The sequence below is a fragment of the Cololabis saira genome, chromosome 18 (genome assembly GCF_033807715.1).
Source record: "Cololabis saira isolate AMF1-May2022 chromosome 18, fColSai1.1, whole genome shotgun sequence".
Taxonomy (NCBI): Eukaryota; Metazoa; Chordata; class Actinopteri; order Beloniformes; family Belonidae; genus Cololabis; species Cololabis saira.
Genome location: NC_084604.1, coordinates 12964557 through 12981608, shown reverse-complemented (window position 1 = coordinate 12981608; position 17052 = coordinate 12964557).

Below are 17052 nucleotides of genomic sequence, written 5' to 3'. Positions count from 1 at the left end.
GCAAGCCGCTCATGTACTGAGGCTACAGTCCCCCTGCAGCGGTTGCAGGTTTGAATCCCGGCCTGCGCACCTTTGCTGCAGCATGTCACCCCCATTCTCTCTCTCTCTACCTCCTTCCTGTCTGCAACTTCAATAAAGGGCCACTAGAACCACAAAAAAAAATCTTAAAAAAAAAAAAAGTTTGGAAATCTATCTATCCATCATCGGTTTTTGGGTTTGTCTGGTTTTCGTTTCCTAGGTTTAATATCTTGGTTTTACTGATAATTCGGTGTTAAGAGATTTCCAGTATGAAGTAACTGATCAGAACAACTGGAGCTTCAGCAGACAACACTGAAAAAAATCGGTTTTCCTTTTTTTAATCACCCATGTTACTAATTTGTCTGGCCGTGTCATGTATGCATAGATGGGAGTTTCTCTTCGATACTACACATATATTACATAAAAATAAACATATTGGTTATTAATACTTATTCAACATTTCTTATTCAAAGACCAAAGCTGACAGCAAACTTCACCTATAAGCCTGCTAAACAATGGAAATAAAAAAGAGAGCCAATTAACAAAGAAAAAACCAACAAGGTTAACAAAGTTTTTGTGGAAGTCCCTCTGTGGTGGTAAAAACAAAAAGTGAAGATTTTGGAGCTGATGTGCGTATTGTTATTCCCCAAAGAATAAGCTAAGAGAATTTGAGAGAGCAAAAGCCTCCACACAGAAAACCTCAGTTCCTCGTTTTGCAGCGCAGAGGTAATCGTAGATTATTAACATTTATATTGAAAGATGAAGCCCCATTAGAAGGCTGCTACATTTCGGTAGTCCTGGCTATGAGTGCATGATGCATGGTTGTTTATGAAAGTGTAAAAGAAAAAAAATAATGTCTGTTTTATTGCAACATGGCAGACGTAGCTTATTTTAGGGGGGTCCAATATTGGCACACAGAAAAGTTTAGATGAATCTATTTATAAGGTTAATTTCACTTTCTCAGTGTAGTTGTCAGGATCTACTTAAAAAAATGACTGCTGACAGAAACGGACAAAGCTGTCCACTGCCATCCTTCTGCTGTTTGCTGCAGATTTATGGACAGGAGTAGGAGTTTATGTCTGTATATTACTGTTGGTGAAAGCAGCCTGTGACATAAACTCACTTGCAGTTTCCTTGGTATGATGTACATTCACCTCTGAGGGCTGGAGAGGTGTTTTCATATACCTCCATTGCCTTTGTGTGAGAGTAAACAGTGTGATAGAATGTTTGCTGTGGGTTATGTTGTTATGTGGGGCTTTGCTCATTGCTTTGATACAGGATTGTTATGTGTTTTTAGGAGGTTTTTCCTTTTTGTTTCCCTTTCTTTTTCTTGTTTCTGGTTGCAAGTAGGCCATATAAGCATAACCCTGATTATTTGTTCAGTAAAATAATATATATTCAAGTTGCCCTCCTTGGTTATGTCAAAAAAAGACATATTAAATCAGTCCTCTATGATTGTAAAAAATAAAATTAGGTGAGAACCGATTTCATTTATTGCTGGGACACTCATAAAACTATATGTCTTAATTTCATGTGATAGGTATGAAGACCCAGAAGTCTGCGATGAAGCCAAATCTGACCACAAAAGGCGCAGCATCATCAGCATGGATATGCACCTCACATAAAAATCACAATCAGATGCCACAAGTGACATTTCTGACATAATCACATACTTGGTGACAGTTTGCCAGCTGAAAAACTAAAAATATTTAAATGATTACTGTATGTATGCAGCTTCATCGCAGTCTCAGGTTTTCATAACTCTGCTCAGCTCAATATTTTGTTGCACAACTTTTTTAGGCATTCACTGCAATCAAGGATTTCTGTAACTCTCACAGATTTCTGCAACTGTAGACAGGTATTTTGGCTCACTCTTCATGATCAAACTGCTCCAGCTGTCTCACGTTTCAGGAGGTTCTTCTCCAGACTGCATGTTTCAGCATTCTCAACGTTTTACGTTTTTGGTCACTATCGTGATGGAGGACCCATGACCTGCAACTGAGACCATGGGCAGCACATTCGCCACCAGAATGCCATTATATTTTTGAGATTCCATTGTACCCCCATAGACTCAAGACAACCTGTGCCACATTTAGCAAGCAGCCCTTGAACCTAACCAAGCCTCCTCCATGTTTCACAATAACTGCAGTGTTTTTTATTTGAATGTTTCATTTTTTCATTTGTGTGATGTGAACTGACATAAAGCTCCAGTTTCATCTTTGTGTCATCTCACAGCCACATTCAGGCCCTTGGATCCAAAACGTCAGAATGAACTGTAGACCCAGGGACATGGAGTTGCTCTCGTAGTCTTTACCTAATAGCCCTCTCAAGGCAGGCGTTGCATATTTGCAACAGCTAAATTTGAATGAACTTATTACTCCACATCCATACTTCATGAGCCTTTTTTTACTCAGAAGTACCACTGCAGGACTTAGTTGTACATTTGCAACAAACTGTTTCCCAATAGCCCACCAGATGGAACTGCTGTGTCCTTTCCAAGATGTCTGCCACCTTGTGGTCACTGACACAAATTTTGTAGGCATCAATTTCACGTGAGTATCACTACCAACCTCCACAAATTTGAAACCAATACTGCTTTAGATGAATTATGAATATATATAGATATAGTAAATGCCAATTAGTAGATTTTATCTCCTCTGGGTTATTCCCCAGGGCAGCTCAATTTTGATGTTGCAATTTTGCAACATGTGGCCGGACAGGTACCAATGCAAGCCACATGCTTTATTTACTACAGTGGTCTTCATTCCAGGTCCTCGAGAGCCGCTGTGCTGCATATCTTAGATGTTTCCCTGCTCCAGTAAACCCTGATACAGATGACTGTGTCACCAACAGAACTGTGCAGACCTGGAGGAAAGATTGGTGATGACCACTAATTAGAATCAGGTGTGTTGATGCAGGGAAACATCAAAAACGTGCAGGACAGCGGCTCTCGAGGACCAGGAATGAGGACCACTGATCTACTAGTTTGTCTATATTTTGAGCAACAGTTTATACTACGGTTATTTTATTATGCCCCATGTGTACTAATTACTTTGAAGTGTCATTGAGGGTATATCCTATAGAAAATGAAATTATTTGGAGTGAAGTTACAAACTATCAGAGGTAGATTTGATCAAAAGCAATAATACAATGTTCATTTGACTGAGGACTGTAGCCTAAATTCCATGGCACATATATTAGCATAGATCTGTGTTTGACAGAAAGCTTTTTTGACAAACTATCTTACAGAATACTCTCTATGCAGGATTTGCAGCGTGTTATGGCAGGCCGACAAAGAATGTATACAGTCAGGGAAATGATTTGCATTCCTGATGGGATTTTATCTGACACAGAATCCATTCCAGATTATAAAATTGATGATCCAGATTTTCAGGAAACTACTTAAGTATATGAGTATGACTCCAGCTTTTATGATGATGAGCCACTGGCAGCAATAGCAAGAGCTAATCCCAACCACCTTGATATTGAAATCTATGACGTACATGCAGACAATGATATGGAGCTCCCGAATAACGATGAACCTCAGCCAGGCTGAGCTCCAGTCAACAAAGAGTTTTCTTGGAGGCAGAAGAAACCCGCAGCAGCTGATGTAAACTCTTCATTCCAAGGACCTGCATTCTCACCTCCACCAGATGAAATACCAAGTCCAAAGTGGTATTTTGATCAGTTCATGGATAAATCTGTGTTTGAACATATTTCTCAACAATCTAACCTGTATGTAGTTATGAAGAATGGTCCAGAACCGAAAACAACCCCTTCTGAAATGGAGCAATTTATTGGTTTACACATCTTGATGACCGTAGTACGTATGCTATCCTACCGCATGTATTGGCAGACGGCAACACGCTATGACCCAATTGCAACAGTCATGGGACGAAAGCGATTTAATAATCTGCGAACATACATCCATATGAACGACAATACCAATGTGAAGCAAAAGGGTGACCCTGGATACGATCCATTGTTCAAGGTTCGACCAGTACTTGAGAAAGTCCGTGCCAACTGTTTGAAAGTTGAACCAGAAGAAAACCACTCCATTGATGAGCAGATGATCCCCTTCAAAAGAAAGATTGGAATGAAACAATATATACAGAACAAGCCACAAAAATGGGGAATCAAGGTCTTTCCTCGTGCAGGTGTCACTGGACTAGTCTATGACTTTGAAGTATACACTGGAAAAGGGACTGTGATCAATGAGCGTGGACTTGGTGTTGCCGGTGAAGTTGTGCTTCCTCTTGTATCAGAAGTTCCAAAAGGACTAAACTACAAGTGCTTCTTTGACAACTGGTTCACTTCCCCTGAACTCATTGTGGAACTGAAGAAAATGGGAATTCTAACAGTTGCTACCATCAATCGTAACCGTCTCCGTGGATGTATCCTCAAGAGTGACAAGGAACTGTCAAAGGCTGGGCGTGATGCGTATGTAGTGAAATACGAAATGACAAGTGGGATGGCCATCGTGAAGTGGTACGATAACAAGGCAGTGTTACTGGCATCATCCTTCATTGGCCCTGATCCTGTTGATAGATGCAGAAGGTGGTCGAAAGAGAAGAAAGAATATGTGGAAGTGGACAGACCCCACATTGTCAAGGTGTACAACAACAACATGGGAGGAGTTGACTTGGCGGTTTGCAGCTCTCTATCACATTGACATCCGCTCACGTTGTTGGTATCTGCGCATCTTGTACTACTTGATTGAACAATCACTGGTCAATGGCTGGCTCCTCTACCGCCATCATCTCACCCAGAAGCATGAGAAGAAGTATATGCCGCTTCTTGACTTCCGTGCTGAAGTTGCAGATGCCCTCATCAAGGTTGGCAGACATGCTGACTTGAACAGCAGGAAAAGAGGACGATCGTCATTGGAATATGCTCCAGAACCCCATCAAGCTTCCCACCCTCCACTTCAGAGGATCGTTGCACCATTGGTTGAAGTCAGACTGGACCGAGTCAATCATTTTCAAATCCATGCTGATAAACGTGGACGATGCAGACTGTGCAAGACTGGCTACACACAAATAGCCTGCCAAAAGTGCAAAGTGAAAGCAGTTTTTAACATTGTTTTGAAAAGTACAATACAAATAAAGTTAGTGTTCATATCATATTCAGTTATTACTCAATTATTATTCTAATTAGTTTTCAGTATTAATTAACTACTCCAGGCCAATGTTGTAAATCTGCAACATTCCATAATGCTTTGCATGTGAAGGTCTCAGTATTGGTTCAGTATTGTATATTACTACCCCATATGATAATTTTCACCAAATATCAGATTTTTCCTGTTACTAAAACTTAATTTGAGCCTGAAAGGGTTGCCTCTCTGTAATTTTCTCCCGATCTCTCTCCTTTGCTTTCTCTGGTCCATGTTCGGTGTGGTGCACACCATGATACCAAACAGCAGGGTTACCACTTTCTACCCTTAAATTCAATTAAATTCAGTTTTATTTATGTTGTGTCTATTACAATACAAATTGTCTCTAGGACTGGCGACCTGACCAGGGTGTACCCCTGCCTCTCGCCAGAAATTAGCTGAGATAGGCCCCAGCAGACCCCCATGACCCTGCACAGGATAAAGAAAATGGATGGATGGAGGGATTGTCTCTTTTCAGGCATTTTTCAGGCACTTTTCCACAGCATGGACCCCAAGCAAATGATAAGAAGAAAGACTGAATGATGCCTTTGATGCTAATTACATGATACATTTCTAGTTTAATATGTCACTATGGTTAAACTATTTTCAACCTTTTCATCAGCCTGTTTTTATTTTTGTTGCTGTTTTTCCTCATTCTGTTGAAAAAATGTTTTTCTTTTAAATGCCTGGTTTTCCGCAGTCCATGTTCATTAAATTAATGTTTATAGCCTAATTACTGTAATCAATTTCAAGTTATATTGGTGATCATTGGGAGGGTTTTTATTAGTATTATTATTAGGGCCCGAGCACTGACAGTGCGAAGGCCCTATTGTATCTGTAGGAATTTTTCTATTTTTTTTTTCTCATTTTCTTTTTTTTTCCTTCTTCCGACGAAATGAGGGCCTTTTTGCCCCCCTAAACGTGCCCCAAAAGTCACCAAATTTTGCACGCAAGCCAGGCCTGGCGAAAAATTTGATATTTAATGATTTGCATTAATGTGCGTGGCCTAATGGCTCAACAGCGCCCCCTAGAAAACTTTGTGCCTCAAGCCCCACAATACGGTTTGACGTACTGTACATGCACGAAAATCAGTACACACCTGTATCATGTCGCAACTTAAAGAAAAGTCTCTCGGCGCCATGGCTGAAACCGAACAGAAAGTTGGCCATTTTGAATTAATTGTGTAATTTTGGCGCAATTTATGCCATTTCTTTCGGCCATTAATGCGGCCCGAACCTTAACGTGCACCCAGGTATGTTATACATCAAAATGTGCGTCTCACAATTACCCAATTTACAGTGGTACTTTTGGGCTGCTCAACTTAGGGCTGCAATGTACTGGTTCTCGCCTGAGCCTTACTTACCATGGGTACAAATTGAAAGGTTCTGTACCAAAGGCCTGCGACTTGACACTTATTTATATTCTGCACCTGTTAAAAAACTAAAAAGACTCACCGATAACCCCTTTGTGAGAAACACAATTAATGTCTGGCATAATGTACAATCATTTTTGGGTGAATCTTCTTCACTTTCAGGTTTTTCACCAATATGGGGGAATGATAGCTTCTCCCCTGGTAAAAAGACCAAGGCTTTAAAATAAGGACAACAAAAGGCATTTATAAAATCCTGGACCTATACAAGGAGAACAAATTAATGTCATTTGAGGAACGTAAATGAATATGGTATCCACCGGACCCATTTCTTTAAATATTTACAGTTAAGGAGCTTCATTTATGCTAAGACACATTCTGTTACATAACCTCCTCTATCCATATTAGAAAATCTAGCTGTGAATAACTGCAATGGCAAAGGTCAAATATCCCTTCTATATACAATACTAGCGGAAAACCATAAAGATTCTACTGAGCATAAGAGAACTCAATGGATGAATGACATGGAGAAAGATATCTCAGAGGAGGCCTGGAGAAAGATTTGCTCAGGAGTTCAACGTCTAACAATAAATACCCGCCTGAATCTGATTCAGTACAATTGGATTTTGAGGACCTATATCTGTAGCACGTCTCGCTGCTACGGGGTCAAAGACAGGACAGTGGACACAGGGATTTGTGCAGAAAACGTTTTTATTTCCGTTCAGAGGCACACGTGCACCAGCACCTTCAGCAGTGCTGCAGTCGAGCTCCGCTCTGCTTCCGTCCTCCTCCGTCTCCAGGGCCCGCACACTACTGAAATACACAGAGCGTGATTAGACACACCTGTGCACCATCAGCTGTTCCAGCCGCGTCACCTGTGCGCCACTCACCTGCACTCCCTCTCTCCCCTGCAGACCCTGCCCCAATCCTGCGCCCTGCCACAATATCACTCCAGAGACTGAATAAGATGAATCCTAATATTCTTGATGTCTGTGTCAAATGCAATGTGGAAAAAGGTACTTTATTTCACTGCTTTTGGAGTTGCCCTGAGATACGTAAATTCTGGAATGAAGTTGTGAAATGCATTTCTCAAATGACCTTGAATCCAGTCCCTGATTGCCCTGAACTCTGGATTCTCAATCTGTAACCGGAAGACTGTATGCTGAACAACAAAGAGAAGAAAATGACTGACTTATGTCTTGTACAAGCTAGACGCCTGATCTCTCTATGCTGGAAGGATGTTAAGAGCCCTACGATTGGTGACTGGCTGAAGGATTTATCAACATGCCTTGTCCTTGAAAAACTGACATACACAATGAAAAAGAAATCAGCCAAATTCCATGAGATCTGGAATCCCTTTCTTTCGTTCTTGGAGAACTGTGAACTTGGATAATTTTTAGAAACTTGAAGGGGATATATTCATTTGGAAATATTGATGTAACCTCTGCATCATCTATCTGATATTTCAAACACGTAATGTCATTCCCTGTTTGTTTGTTTTTTTTGTTTTTTTCTGATTTCCCTTTGGGAGGGGGGACGGTGGGTTTTTGCTTAATTTTGTCATTTTATACTTTATGTGCAACTGTTTATGTGCAATACTGTTTTGTTGTGATTTAAAAGAAAAATCAATAAACACATGTGTATAAAAAATAAAAATGTGCGTCTTGATTCTGCGACAATGGAGATTTTTCTCAGTCAAAAGTGTTACCGTGGCGCCAAAAAGTGCGCCCCCCCTTCTTCTGATAGGTCGATATTTCATAGATCCTATTTTCTGCCATAACTTTTGAATGGTGTGACATACAGTACAGAGTCGTCGGTGGTGTCATTGGACTCGGTGTTGACTCCTTCACCTTAAGCTTGGCATACACTGTCCGATATTTTAAATCGTTTGAGTCAGCCCCATCTCACACTGCACGACTAGATCGCTGAGTTCAAAAGTTCACAGCCCACGATTTATGGTCTCACACTGTACGACCCGATGCTCTGATGCGACCCGTCTGCTCACACTATGCGTTCATAATCCTCACGTCGGACCTCTGTGTACTGGAACTCGAGGCTGGTTTTAGGGGGGGCAGGGGTGGGCTGTGCCCACCCAAACGTGCGTCCTGCCCACCCAATTAAAGGTTACGGGGATCCTTTATTTTTTTATAATTTTATTTTTTTATATATATAAAAAAAATCACAAAATATCTGTACTGTTTCTGATTGGGTGGGCACTGCGCATCATTTTTAGACACAACAATGAACGCATACCGCAAAAGTTGTGTCTCGGCGGAGGGACCCGGCGTCCCAGCAAAATGAGCACAACAGAGAAGTGTTCAGAACAGCACAGAGCGCACACTATAGGCTGATTTATGGTTCCGCGTTACACCAACGCAGAGCCTACAGCGTACGGTGCGCGTCGCCGCGTAACCTACGCTGTAGGATCTGCGTTGGTGACGCGGAACCATAAATCAGGCTTTAGCAATTTGTGCCATTCTGTGTGCCGATAAATAAAAAAAGATTAGACAACACCGTGATTGGACAAGGAATTGGCTGGGTAGACGTGGGGAATGCTGGTTTTTTTTCTGCTATGAAAACATGATTTGTAATGTGAATTTGCAACACTTTAAACTACAAATAATAGTTTTTGACGTGACATCAGAGATTGCGCATGCTCCCTGCGAAAGGATGAGGCCAATTGGATCGTAGCTGCTTCAACTGTGTGATACCTTCACAAGGAGCGACCAGGATTTCAAACACGTTTGATTTTCTTGCGAGCACACGATTGGTGATCGGGAGCTCGTCGTGAGGTGTTAATCTCTCGTCGTTACCCCACGTATACTGCACGAGGCACGACCAACGATTGGGTCGAAATCCGGCCCGAAAATTGGCTCAAAACGAGCCAATAATCGCACAGTGTATGTCCGGCTTTAATTGGTGCAAATTAGCCCCGCCCCTTCTTCTGATTGGTCGATATTTCATAGATCCTATTTTCTGCCATAACTTTTGAATGGTTTGACATAGAGAGTCATGGGTGGTGTCATCGGACATGGTTTGAGTCCTTGAACATAATTGGTGCAAATTAGCCCCGCCCCTTCATCTGATTGGTCGATATCTGATAGTTCCTACTTTCTGCCATAACTTTTGAATGGTTTGATATAGAGAGTCGTGGCTGGTGTCATCCGCTAAATGTCCAGGCCTGAAGACATCTACATGCAAGTCATACAAGTGCTCCCACTGCAGCACGCCTGAACGTGCACAAGGGTGCGACGGCCCGTTCATCGCTGCTTGCAGCTTTAATTATTAGTATTATTAATTGAGGTATACCAACAAATGTATGCAGTCTGTGAGGAGCTGACAGCTTGAAAAGACTCCCCGAATCTCACACGCACACACTCCTTGATCCCTGCCCAAATGTAACCCTATCTTTCCGTGTCAAGCTATGCATGCATACACATTTAAAAATTTGCATGCATTTGCATTTAAATTTCGCAGCCACTCAGTTTTGTGTGAATTTGAAAATATATTGGTCAGTACAGTAAATGGATGAATTGTTATCCACATTTGTAAACTGAGTAACACACATTTGTGACGGCTATGAGACTAATACACAGGCGTTCAGTCTTTATGCTGAAAGAAAGTTTTCACTTGGTAGTAAATCTGTCCCTCAGACTTCTTAGAACTGAGACTAGATGGATCTAAGTTGAACTTTGATAATAGCAGAGGGTAATTAAAGTTGCATTGCATTATCAATGGTGAAATTGAGAGCAAGTTGTTGGGGCTTTAGTATCTAAATATGTCAGCTTCTCTGTCGTGGACAGTCAGATTCCAACAGATGCATGAACCGTACGACTACAGACTGAAAACAATCACTGTCAACTTCCTTATATCCTCCGGGAGAACAAAGCACTTTACTTTAAACAGACTCCGTAATTGTCCAAAGAGCTTAATTTGCTATGTCTTATCCACATTTAGGTCTGTCAGTAACTTTAATTACTTTTGTTGGAAAACCCATCAACTTCCAAGCAGGTCTAAAACACCAAAATCCCACTGCACCCACTCCATGAACAGTAGCAAAGCGAAATTTCTTATCCGCCCCATTCATTTCTGCTGGAAAGACAGATGGTGTGTATGTGTGTGGATAATATTGCGTATTTTTGTGTTGAAGGGGCATAGACCTTGGAGAGAGGGCTGCATGCTTTGACGCTAGACCATTCACTTTGATTACCTGTTCTGGAAAATGTTTATATTTTCGTCATTATCTGCACGTAAACAGCAGCTGGACCCTGGAATAGTCGAGCATCTCAATGAGGCTGTGTTTAAACTGTGGTCAAATCAGATTTGTTTGCATCCATACTAATAAGGTCTGATTTAAAATAAAGTACAGAGCATAAAGAGAGTAACTTGTCGGTTGTTCTTTACGTTGAATCACAATTCAATTCCATTCCGTTTGTAGGCCATTGTTTAATGTTATTGCGAAGTTTGAGCTTTTCAACATACACATAGGATCAATACAAAGACAACTAATTTGGATTGTATTGGTTTCACTGCAGGATTATTCAAAAATGTGCCCTTTTTTCCAAAATGAGGAGAAACAGCAGCAACATTTTGGTAAAAATTGCATGTGCAATTTTTACCAATAAAAGTCAAGGACTCAAAACCGAGTCCGATGACACCACCCATGACTCTTTATGTCAAACCATTCAAAAGTTATGGCAGAAAGTAGGAACTCTCAGATATGGACCAACCAGATGAAGGGGGGGCGCGCTTTTTGGCATCTATCGTCGCCACGGTAACGCTTTTGAAAAGTAATTCCCATCCCAACACACCTGGGTGCACGTTACGGTTCGGGCCACATTAACGGCCGAAGAAGGCATAAATTGCGCCAAAATTACACGATTAATTCAAAATGGCCGGTTTCGGCCATGGCGCCAAGAGACTTTTCTTTAAGTTGCGACATGATACTGGTGTGTACCGATTTTCGTGCATGTACGTCAAACCGTATCATGGGGCTTGAGGCACGAAGTTTTCTAGGGTGCGCTGTTGAGCCATCAGGCCACACCGATTAATGCAAACCATTAAATCAAAAAAATACATTTTCACCATGCCTGGCTTGCGTGCAAAATTTGGTGACTTTTGGGGCACGTCTAGGATGGCAAAAAGGCCCTCATTTTGTCAGAAAAATTTAAATAAAAACGAGAAAAAAAATTAGTACATTTTGCTTCACACTGTCAGTGCTCGGGCCCTAATAATTATGCTAATGAGATACTTCCTATCAAAAACTGAGGATTTAACTGAAGAAAGGAAAGAAAAAGAAGAGGGGAGAAGGAGTGGTGATGGGGGCCGCTCAGTGGATCATGTTGGTGTCCCCCTGCAGCGTAGCTCTATAGCAGCATATCTACAATGTACAGTAGCTCTGTTTAAGACAAGCTGCTCTAGAAGATATACTGTAAGTATCGAACTGGAGATAAAAATCAAATGACATCCAGTGATGTCTATGGAAGCCCATTTCCGCCAGTAAAAGAAAAAAAGATGAAATCTTAGCCTTAAAAATAAAAATATTCCCATGGTAAGTCATAATTATGACATAAAAAATCATAATTTCGACTTTCTATCTCATAATTTCGACTTTCTATCTCATAATTTCAACTTTCTATTTCCTAATTATGACTTTCTATCTCCTAATTTCGACTTTCTATCTCATAGTTATGACTTACCGTGGGGATATTTTTATTTTTAAGGCTAAGTTTTCATCTTAGCCATAGATGTCGGATTCGCCGAGTAGCACAATTCAGACACATGTGTTCAACCAACACGACAACAGACTACAATGTGCGACGACATGTATTTAACACAATCAGACACGGCGGTCAAACAGCAACAAACAATATAGGAAAGGCCATATATTCAGCATTATGACAATGTTATCAGAAATAATTAATATTATGACAGTTTACCAATGACATCCAGCGATGGGCAGAAAACCACAACAAAAGATATTTCCATCTGGGGTGGGGGGGTAGCACATTGAACGATCCAAAATGCAAAAACTTTCATTTTAAAACTTTTTTCAAATCCGAACTCCGAACCATCAGCCGGTTCGTCATCGCCGCAAAACCTTTTAATCACTTTGCTCTCATCAACGGCGAAGTCCCTCTGGATTGAGAGCACGGTGAGGTTTGATAGTCTGGCCTCATCCATGCTGCCTCATCCTTAAAAAGTCTCAAATTCCATTTTTGCTAAAAAAAGGCATTTAAATGTCTTAATTTGTCTTAAATCTCAATCCAAGGGTCTTCATTTTACTCATTAAAGAGTTTATTTCATCGTTCTTTTGAGGAGAATATCCTGCGGATTTCCTAAATCTGTGTTGCCAGGTTGGGCAGGTTTCAGCCCAATATCTATTTGGGCTGCTTTTCCTGGTTTTTGCTAAATATTTAGGAGAAATTATTAACAAAAAAAGTTTCCATTATGGCAGAGAAAAGTAGAAACTTACACAATAAACTCACTGATAATATATTTGCTTTAATCTACTCAATTTTATTGTAGTTTTTGTTTGGAGCCTGAACTTTTTTTAGGTTATTTAGTAATGTGAAGATGAACTGTATTACGCATTTAATAATTTATGGTTTTAACAGAGAATGTAAGATTCAGGCTGGTTTTTCATTATTTCGGTGGGTTTTACGCTGCATTTGGGCTGGAACCTGTCAGATCTGGCAACCTCAACCTCAGCACTGGATTTTAATGACTCGTCTTTTTGGTCACTCTCATCAATGGCGAAGTCCCTCTCGATTGAAAGCAAGGAGAGGTTTGATAGTCTGGCCTCATCCATGCAGCCCGGATATAATTTTTAATCAACTTCAGCTGCTGAAACTTAGCATGACTTTAAGGCTCTGATGCGACAACTGGCTAAAAGTAAAGCCTGAATTATGGTTCTGCGTTAAAGCGACGCATTGCTACGGTGTAGCCTACGGCGTAGGGTACGCGGCGATGCACACCCTACGCCGTAGGCTCTTCGTTGGTATAACGCAGAACCATAAATCAGCCTTAAACAGAAAACATGCGCGTGTGAACCCGTGCATGACAGGCAGACACACACGCGGAGAAGGGACTATTTCTTTTATTTTTATTTTTTAAACAACTTTATCCCTATGAACGCAAGTGTTATACAGTCCAACTTTCCTTATTTTATTCAGCACAGTTTTTTTTTCCTCTTCGGCGTGGGCCGCCACGCAGCAGTGGGCCCGGGGCGGCCGCCCCCCCTGCCCCTCCGCCTGCTCCGCTAGTGGTTCAGTCGTCTCTAAAAAGTGCATTATATGGTCGTCTGGTTAAATTGAACTTGTTTCAGCTTCGTGAAGAAGAAGAGACTCTGATCGAGGATCTGATCACAGAGCCCTAATCACCTGCCTTTGGGTCCTCTCCACCCCTGGCAACAACAATTTATGCCTATGGCAAGGTTTTTATCGGCAGAGTAAAATACAGGATTCTTGTTTCTGGGCCTTGATCATAGCTGTCATAGCTATATTGCACCAATTCATAATATACATTTTGGAAGTTCGATGAAAGTATCACGTTAACTTCTACCTGAACCAAATAGCCAATATCTAGGTGCGTTTTCAGTTCACGATCATCAATTCAGAGTGCACAGATAGACAGATGAGCAGGGTGGCAGGCAGGCAGGCTGTGGATCACATTCCGCTAAGACTGGAATGAAGTATGGGATTAACGCAGTGGTGAGGAGCCGATTTTTTTTTTTTTTTCTAATGAATATGCTGCTTAGACTGAGCAATAACTTTGACTTGCCATGGTGTTGCAGTACCTGCGATAAAGTCAAGCACAAATCTGGTCCAGGTGTCTCAGCCAGCCAGAGAAGGAATCACAGCTACACCTGCAAGGTGACATAATCACTGGCTGTTTATGAAACTACATGCCACAGAGTAAACCGATTTTTGCCCAAAGGTAGTAGTGCACGTTATCACTATAGTAGAAAAATCACTGTGATTGTCAAATCTGGTTGTGTCATATCATCCCATTTATGATAACACACTAAGTACTGACAGTGACCACTGAAGCACATTTCCTCTGTACATTTAATTCATACATTCCCTCTATACATTTGAAACAAGATACCCACCTTACGGAGTCATCCGTTTTTTGTTTTTTTTTGTCATCTGTGTGTCGAACACTTAAAATTCCATCTGTTCAGCAAAAAGAGGAGATGCACATATTTAATGTATATAGTGTCCTTGCTAATTTTAGTATTAAATTGTGGCTGAGAGCATATTTCATTAATTAAGTCCCATTGCTTTTCTGCATCTGTGTGTGTGTGTGTGTGTGTGTGTTTGAGTGCGTGCGCGTAAGAGAAGCATCTCTCGCTTTCTTGCGTTCTTTTACATGCATGACTTCCCCAGTAATGACGCAGTGGTTACAGAGAGGGTCTTGAACTTTAAGAAACTGCTGTGTGTTAGTACTTGTGTGCCTGTGTGCCATCCCATTTCCCTGTCATGCATGGCTAGCACAATACAAGACAAAGGGCAGTCAGGTATTTAAAGTACCTGAATGTGATTTTCTTTTTTTTTCTAATGAATATGCTGCTTAGACTGAGCAATAACTTTGACTTGCGATGGTGTTGCAGTACCTGTGATAAAGTCAACCACAAATCTGAAAATATGAATGTTAAGAGCTATATTCTAGTAACAAACATAAAATCTCAGGACCAGAAAGTCAGACAAATCTGATAAATATAAACTATTCCTTAAAATTACATGAATTTAAATGAAAATAAGAGAAGATGGGTGTGTACTTAAAGTTGTGTAGAAATATCTTCCTCCAAGTGAAGCAATCCAGTTTCCCTTAGATGCTTAAAATAAGTCCAGTCTGCTTTCGATTCAATCAGCAGGTCAGTCCGACATAAAAGCATTTAGTATTCACCACCCTGACTGTAATGTTGAATTGGCATCATTATAGAAGCCTATTGCCTGAAAGAATGCCAGTTAAACTGGTGTCAAATCACAGCATGTACCAGTGAGGAATGCCACCGAATAAAAGGGGGAATTAGCCAGAAAGCAGGAACTAAGAGAAATATAAATCCATGCTTAATTAATAAAGAAAGAACTGCTTTTAGCCTCTTATCTCCATTACATGCTTTGAAAGGCTTCCTTGAGGCGTCTGGTAGGATGGGAGAGAGAAATCCTCACTGCTAGTTTTTATTAGTAATGAGTAAAACTAGCAGTGTCACTGCCAGTGACACTTGTCACTGACAGTGCTTATTTTGTTATACTCCTACTTTTTCTCGCACACATTTTTCTTACTCTTACAGTTTTGAAAAGGTTGTTAATAATAATAATTATAATAACATACATACAAAGCTTTATCGACTATCATAGTGAATTGTGTTCACCCATACCCTTTTATATAACATCATTCTCTGCTAACTTCTTTACTTGCAGAAATTTTCTGTAGCTTAATATTGGTCCATATTACAAACAGCATACATTGCATTAATGGAAATCTGTAATTCAAATATTAGAATAATGAAAAATAATGTTTGTTTTTTTTCGTTATAGAAATAAGCAGTTTTTAACCACAGTGAATTTATGTACACTTCACGATTAGCTGTTTAGGGATTTGCAAACAAAGATTTGCATGATTGTTATCAATTAAAAAGAAAAAAAATCATGAATCTGCCTAAAACCACTGCTCAAAGTTTGGCTCCACTAATAAAAGTATTTTCACATCCCAGAAAAAGCTGGTAACTACACTTGGTGGGCTTCAGCCATCTTTTAATATGAAATAACAGACATGACTGATAAATTATGGCCAGAACTTTTTCAACTAAATTAAGTCCTGTTGTCCGCGAATACCCCTGAACCATCTCAGTCAGCACTTACTACCACAGCTAAACTGTCACTAAATATGTAGCTGTTTTAAACTAATGGCACCAGCAAACATGTATTAGCACACGTTAAATCAACTGTACCCCAAAACCTGCTTGTATTACTAACAGCACAGCACTTTTATTCTAATCATCAAGTTTATTATCAGTCACCTTGCTTTTAACATTACTTGTAGTCATCGTGTACACATGCTCCTGCAAATATATGATGAATTAATATGATCAAAATTATTACCGTCACTCTCTAAATATAGTCTAGCACAGGTGTCTTCAGGTTCGAACCTGTCTGTGCTGTATCTTACACTTTTTAGTTTAGTTTTGAACTTGCAGAAAGTGTTGAACACTTTAAAAAGTGAGCTATTAAATGTCTGGGATTACAAACAAACAAAATTAATTCACTTAACCTTGACTTGAGTAGGTGAACATACACATTTTACTCTAACATTAGATTGGGCAATGTGGAAGACACAGTTTCATCAAGTCTTCCCCCTTTGTTCACAAATGGCAGTAACGGTTTCTCTTTTCACTGATTTATGGTGCAAAGGGTCTAAACAGCAGACCGAAGCGTAGTCAGAATAAAAAACAAATTGCCGGTGAGAATCATCGTAAGACAACAGAGAAATCCTCAGAGAGAATTAT